General features: G+C 42.8%; 1 non-coding gene across 1 annotated transcript; it reads right to left on the bottom strand.

Moving 5' to 3' along the window:
- Nucleotides 1-634: 634 nt before the first annotated feature.
- TRNAC-ACA (transfer RNA cysteine (anticodon ACA)) lies at nt 635-706 on the bottom strand. The gene has a single exon. It is a non-coding gene; the product is annotated as a tRNA-Cys (tRNA).
- Nucleotides 707-5,833: the final 5,127 nt, after the last annotated feature.

Genomic DNA, 5,833 nt, shown 5'->3' with positions numbered 1-5,833 from the left:
GTAATTCACACTCATGCTCATGATTTTTCATGCCCTATCTCATTTAATCACTAGAACAACCCAAGTGGCAGTTATTGTCCTCATGACAAATGACTACATGCCATAATTATTACATGACAATTACATGATAAATTATTACATGCTGCAAACTCTGATCAGTTGCTTTCTAAATAATCAAAACCTCATGAAGATCAAAAGTGTTGATGCCAAAATCTGGCCACTACAACCCACAGAAACTAAGCATTTGTGATATACTTTTAGAAACTATATAATCCATCTAGAATTTCATTATTCATTGGCAAACAGATCTAACACATCTTACAAGAACAAAATGATACATAAATGACTGTGATGATTTATTGAAATGAAATCTTGAGCTTGAAGACCTTCTCTGTGATTAAAGGATAGTTACTCATTTCCAACCTCCCATTTTCTTCAACTGTACGAAGGGGAAGGAGGTGCAGTAGATTTTGTGATCCCTAAGTTTCTTTCCACTACCAAAAATTTTAATGATAATAGTAATAAAGTGAAAGTGAAGTCGCTCAGTCATGTCCAACTCTTTAGGCTCCTCGGTCCATGGAATTCTCCAGACAAGAATACTGGAGTGGGTTGCCATTTCCTTCTCCAGGGGATCTTCCCAACCCAGGGATCGAACCTGGGTCTCCTGCATTGTAGGCAGACACTTTACCATCTGAGCTACCAGGGAAGCCCCATATAATTAGAGGAATAAAAGCCCTCATTAAATGAATGTTCTCCAGTCTATAAATCTTCTGAGATGCAAATGCTCTTTCAAGAAAAGACTATAACCTGTTATTTGACATTGGTTGAGAGACAGGATATTGAGGTGGGCATGCTTTTTCCAAAAGGAGAAAATGGAATCTAAGGAAAAAAGAGCTGTGGTGTGTCCCAGCCTTAGGCATAAATGCAGAGGATAGTAGCCCACTGGGGTTTGCAATTACTGTCAACACAAGAGAGTAGGGAAACATAGACCAAGGACTTTGCAAGAACATTGTATCCTTTCTTAAACTCTGCAGCCTCCCCATGTTTTTGTTCTTTACATGGCCATCTGTCTACCAGTGAGTTCAGTGGTTTTATCCTCAGAATGGACAGGGCTTAAGCACATGTTTTCAGGAGCAGAAAGAAATGGGTGAACCAGGAAAGCTAGTATTATCCTGTATCCCAGGGGTAGAGTAAGCAGTGGGGGAAAATCAGTGGAGTGACTGAAGCCTGTGGACAGCCTGAGTGCTGGCAGAGCCTGGGACAGTCCTGGGGCAAAGCAGCAGTGGGGCCCACCTGAGGTGCACCAGGGCCCCTGACATCAATTACATGAATGCATCTGGTCTACTGAGCTCATAGCAAGTAGATTATTCTGAATCTATGAAGTAAGTAAAAGGAAAATTATTCTTTAAAAAAATTTTTTAGAAGGAAGGATTTATTACTATCAACAAATAAGGAGAACACTGGGGATCTTTCCCAAAGCAGTGTCCCCCTGAATACCAAAATTGGGGAAATTTTAAGCTAAGAGTACATGTATTTTCGTGAAGGGGCTTGAGCAGAGGAAAATTCAGCATTGAATTGGGGCAGAAGTCAACAGATTCCCTAAGAAATATTTTGTTTTAAGTGAGATTATTTAAGAACCAGAATTTAAGATCATTTGTATAGTGACATGAATGATGAAGAATCTTCACACTTATTGTTTTATAAGATGATCATATAACTCATTATGCAAACAAGCATTTTTGGGAGTACAAGGAGATGCTATTAATTGCCATCCAAGACAATAGATATAAACATGGACAGATGGTCTCTCTCTTCATCTTTGGTCATTGTCCACCATTTCAGCAGATCCATTTTCACAAGCCTAAGAAGGGGACAGAATGGAGATTTTTGTGCCTGCTTTATAGATAGGGAATCTGATGCTCAGAGAGCCGAAGCATCTTGCTCAATATACACAGATAGTAAGTTTATGATATTTGAAAATGTTTGCTCTGATAAAATACACACATACATACAAAACATTCAAAAATAAATTAAGAATCTGAATGTCATGTGTGTCTATAAAATAGGTTACTAAGATGCTTGAAATTCAACCTTCCCCAGGTGTACTTCACAGGTACTCACTAAAGGCTCAGCAGATCAGGGAAACAACTCAGATCTGTGTAGTGTGGCTTATCATTTGCTTCGGTTGTGCTGACAGGTGACATCTGGTGCTGTCCATGCTCCAAGAGAGTCCTAAATCTAAGACCTCACTTCAGGCAATTGACTGGAGGGTTACACTTTTGACAAAGCCTGTTCATATGGAGAATGTAGAGGATGATGGCAATGATAGGAATCCGTTAAACATCCACAAAACCAGAAGGCTCCATGAGTTTTCTTGACAGTTAAAAGCATAAATCAGTTCTTCCTCCCCTGTTGGGATAAGTGCTTGGAATTATCTGTTGGGGGAGTCCTTGGCCCAGCTCACATCACTAGAAGCCAAGAGGCTAAGTATGATGCTATTAACCAACATAAGACTTCCTTGACGGATTGGGAGAACTTCAGAGAAGGATGTACAAACTAGTCCTAGATAAAAGAAATATAAGAGAACACCACCAAATCCCCTATTTATATAGGAGAAGAGGCCTCAGAGTCTATGTGTCTGAGTAAATTGCAACTTGCAGGTAGAGCTGGCATCACCCCATAGGTTTCTCATTTCATGGTTCACGGCTGTCTTCAAGCAATGGTATATGGGACTGAATTACAGTGGATTCATTATATGTGAAAGTGTTAGTCGCTAAGCCGTGTCTGACCGTTGCAACCCCATGGCCTATAGCCCTCCAGGCTCCTCTGTCCATGCAGTTTCCCAGACAAATATACTAGAGTAGGTAGGCATTTCCTTCTCCAGAGGATCTTCTCAACCCAGGGATTGAACCTAGGTCTCCTGTATTTTCTGCACTGCAGGCAGATTCTTTACCATCTGAGCTGCTGCTGCTAAGTCACTTCAGTCATGTCCGACTCTGTGAGACCCCAGAGACGGCAGCCCACCAGGCTCCTTCGTCCATGGGATTTTCCAGGCAAGAGTAGTGGAGTGGGTTGCCATTTCCTTCTCCATTACCATCTGAGCTACCAGGGATTATATGTGAGTGTGTGGGTTGCACTGAGCATTCCCCAAATTCATATGCTGCAGCCCTGACCTCTAGTATGGTTAAAATATAACCATATTTATAGATAGGGTCTTTACAAAGGTCATGAGCTAAATGAGGTCATGAGGATGAATTTGGAAATTTGGAGATAGACATGTGCAGGGAGAACGCCATGTGAAGGTGAAGGCAGAGGCAGGGTGAGGCCTCTACCCTCCAGGGAACAGCAGAGATCACCAACAGGCCATCAAAAGCTTGGGGGGTGGGTCACAGAGCAGATTTTCTTCCACAGCCCTCAGAAGGGACCAACCTTGCTGGCACCTTGATCTTGGACTTCTCGTTTCCAAAACTGCGAAAAAGCACATGTCTGTTGATTAAGCCACTCAGGTTATTTTGTTTTGTCAGAATAGCCCTCACAAGCTAATACAATGTTTGGGTAGACACACAGTGTCTGGTAAGCCCATGGCCCACAATCTGGATTTGCTCACTCCACAGTGACAGGCTGTCTTCCTGACCCCAGTCCAAACATACATCACAGAGATGGCATAACTTGGTGTAGAATGAATAGCTCATTACCCCCAACCATACACACAAAAATGGCATTCCAAGTACGGCCTCTACTCTTTCCTTACCTTTCAAACTATAACCCTCCAGATAACCAGCACTCTTTTGGCTCTCATATGGAGGGTTGACTAAATGTAATTCCAGAGGCAAACCTGAGCCCAGCATCTACAATACCTTGTGGAGTGAAAGGCTAAGAGGACTTCACTCCTCCTCGCCATCCCTTATCTCACCTCTGCACAAGGATGGACCAGACAGAAACCCTGGATGTTGTAGCAGGCAAACTCTACCCCATGCAGTGATGCCTGGGGCATTTGATACCTATACACAGAGAGAGTTTCCTTTGAACTGTATTTCCAATTGCTCCAATGAATAATAATTTCTAGTCATTTTGCTAGTTAATTCAGTATATTGCTTTTCTTTTTCTTCTAACAGGAAGATACAAATGACTCCAAAGAATAGGAAACTCTAAATTTAGAAATAGGGGAGAAAAAAGCCATTTGGTCTATGCATGAGCAGAATGCCTTGGTACTAATGTGGATGAAATGTGACCCTTACTCTCCCTTTTTTTAGTGCAAGTTGCCTTTGAGTGATGCAGAAGACAGCTTCTAGCATGTTTTTATCTTACACAAAGGCAGTACCACGGGTGGGCTGCCTGGCATTGGTTGTTCTGAATTAGGCAATACTAGCTTATAAGTTTGAAACAGATTGATTGAAAATCCATTAGTCAAAAGAGTAAACACTGGAATCATTTTCTGATCAAATAAGTTCTGGCACTGTATTCTTGACCAATACAAAGTCATTCCACTGAGCCTAGTTGGGCTCACTGTCTAAATGCTTCCTAGAACTAGTCCACCCTGAGCAAAACATCATCAGAACATTTACATTATAGAACACCCACTTCTGGGTGTGTCATGCAAGTTGCCATCACAATACTTAAAGACAAAATAAATAACACCTACAGGGGCCCTTACTATGTTCCAGGCTAAGTGTTCCAAATGCATTTCATCTATTACTGTGTGCTTATTCTCACAAGCTTGTGTAGTAGAGGCTCTTACTATTCCCCTTTACAGATGAGGGACCTGAGTCAGAGACAGAAGGGTTAGGGAAATTGCTCAGATTTACACGGCAAGAAAAGGGCAGGTACAGAATGTGAGGCCAGGCTGGCGGCAGAGCTCACACTCTGCACTGGTAGCCACCGTGGTTATTGTATCTGTCTCCTCTCCCTCCCGCCCCCTCTCTCCCATTGGGAACTTTTCAAGGTCAGGGACTATTCCTCTCTGAGCCTTGGTCTCTCATCCCCTGAATTTAATGATCATCCTTAAATGATTCAAACTCATCCATGTCCCTATGCTCTAACCAAGAAGCATTCTCTCCCTCCAGAAAGTTCCTCTTAGACCATTTGCCAATTATTGCCCTGTCGTTGGTAGCTGTTCTTAAACCTCCCTCCTTTCCCCACAGTTCATAGACTTGCAAAATTCATGTCTGAGTCACACCTGAAATTTCCTCAAAGCCCACCATATTCCCTTCCATTTACAAAGGATTCCTCCCTAACCATTTATGAAGCAAATGAAAACAGGGTCAGTTCCATGGTTTAATGCAGGATTTTAGGGCCTTCCTGTAAGGCAGCCTGACTTATATCCACTATAACAAAATCTTTGACAGCGCCCCCTAGGGTAAGAGGAGGATGTGGAATTCAGCTTAAAGCAATGGTTCTCAAATTCAAGTATGTTTCAGAACACCCTGGAGGGCTCACTCAAACACAGGCTACTGGGCTCCACCCCAGAGTTTCTGATACAGGAGGTCTAGGCTGGGGCCGGAGGTCTATACTCTTAATAAGGTCCCAGGTGAGGCTAAGGTTGCAGGAGCGGGGACCACCTTTGAGAAGCACTGCTCTGAGGAGCCTGGTGGGCTACAGTCCGTGGGGTCACAAAGACTCAGACACAACTGTGCACACTTGCTACAGCTACTATGCTACTCCAGATTCCTGTTTTGGAGAGCAGTAAGTATTTTAAACACAAAAGAAAGAAGTAGAAAAAGCAGCAACATCCTAGTAAAATAAGGGTCGGGAGGAATAAAGGAAGCGTGCAAGGCCAGACTTGCACGGGTAATGTGAGCAGCTGGGTAAGGCCGCAGGGTGAGATGTGCATGGT

This window comes from Ovis aries, chromosome 1, assembly GCF_016772045.2.
Source record: "Ovis aries strain OAR_USU_Benz2616 breed Rambouillet chromosome 1, ARS-UI_Ramb_v3.0, whole genome shotgun sequence".
Classification (NCBI taxonomy): Eukaryota; Metazoa; Chordata; class Mammalia; order Artiodactyla; family Bovidae; genus Ovis; species Ovis aries.
This window is presented reverse-complemented; position numbering and strand designations above follow the sequence as displayed.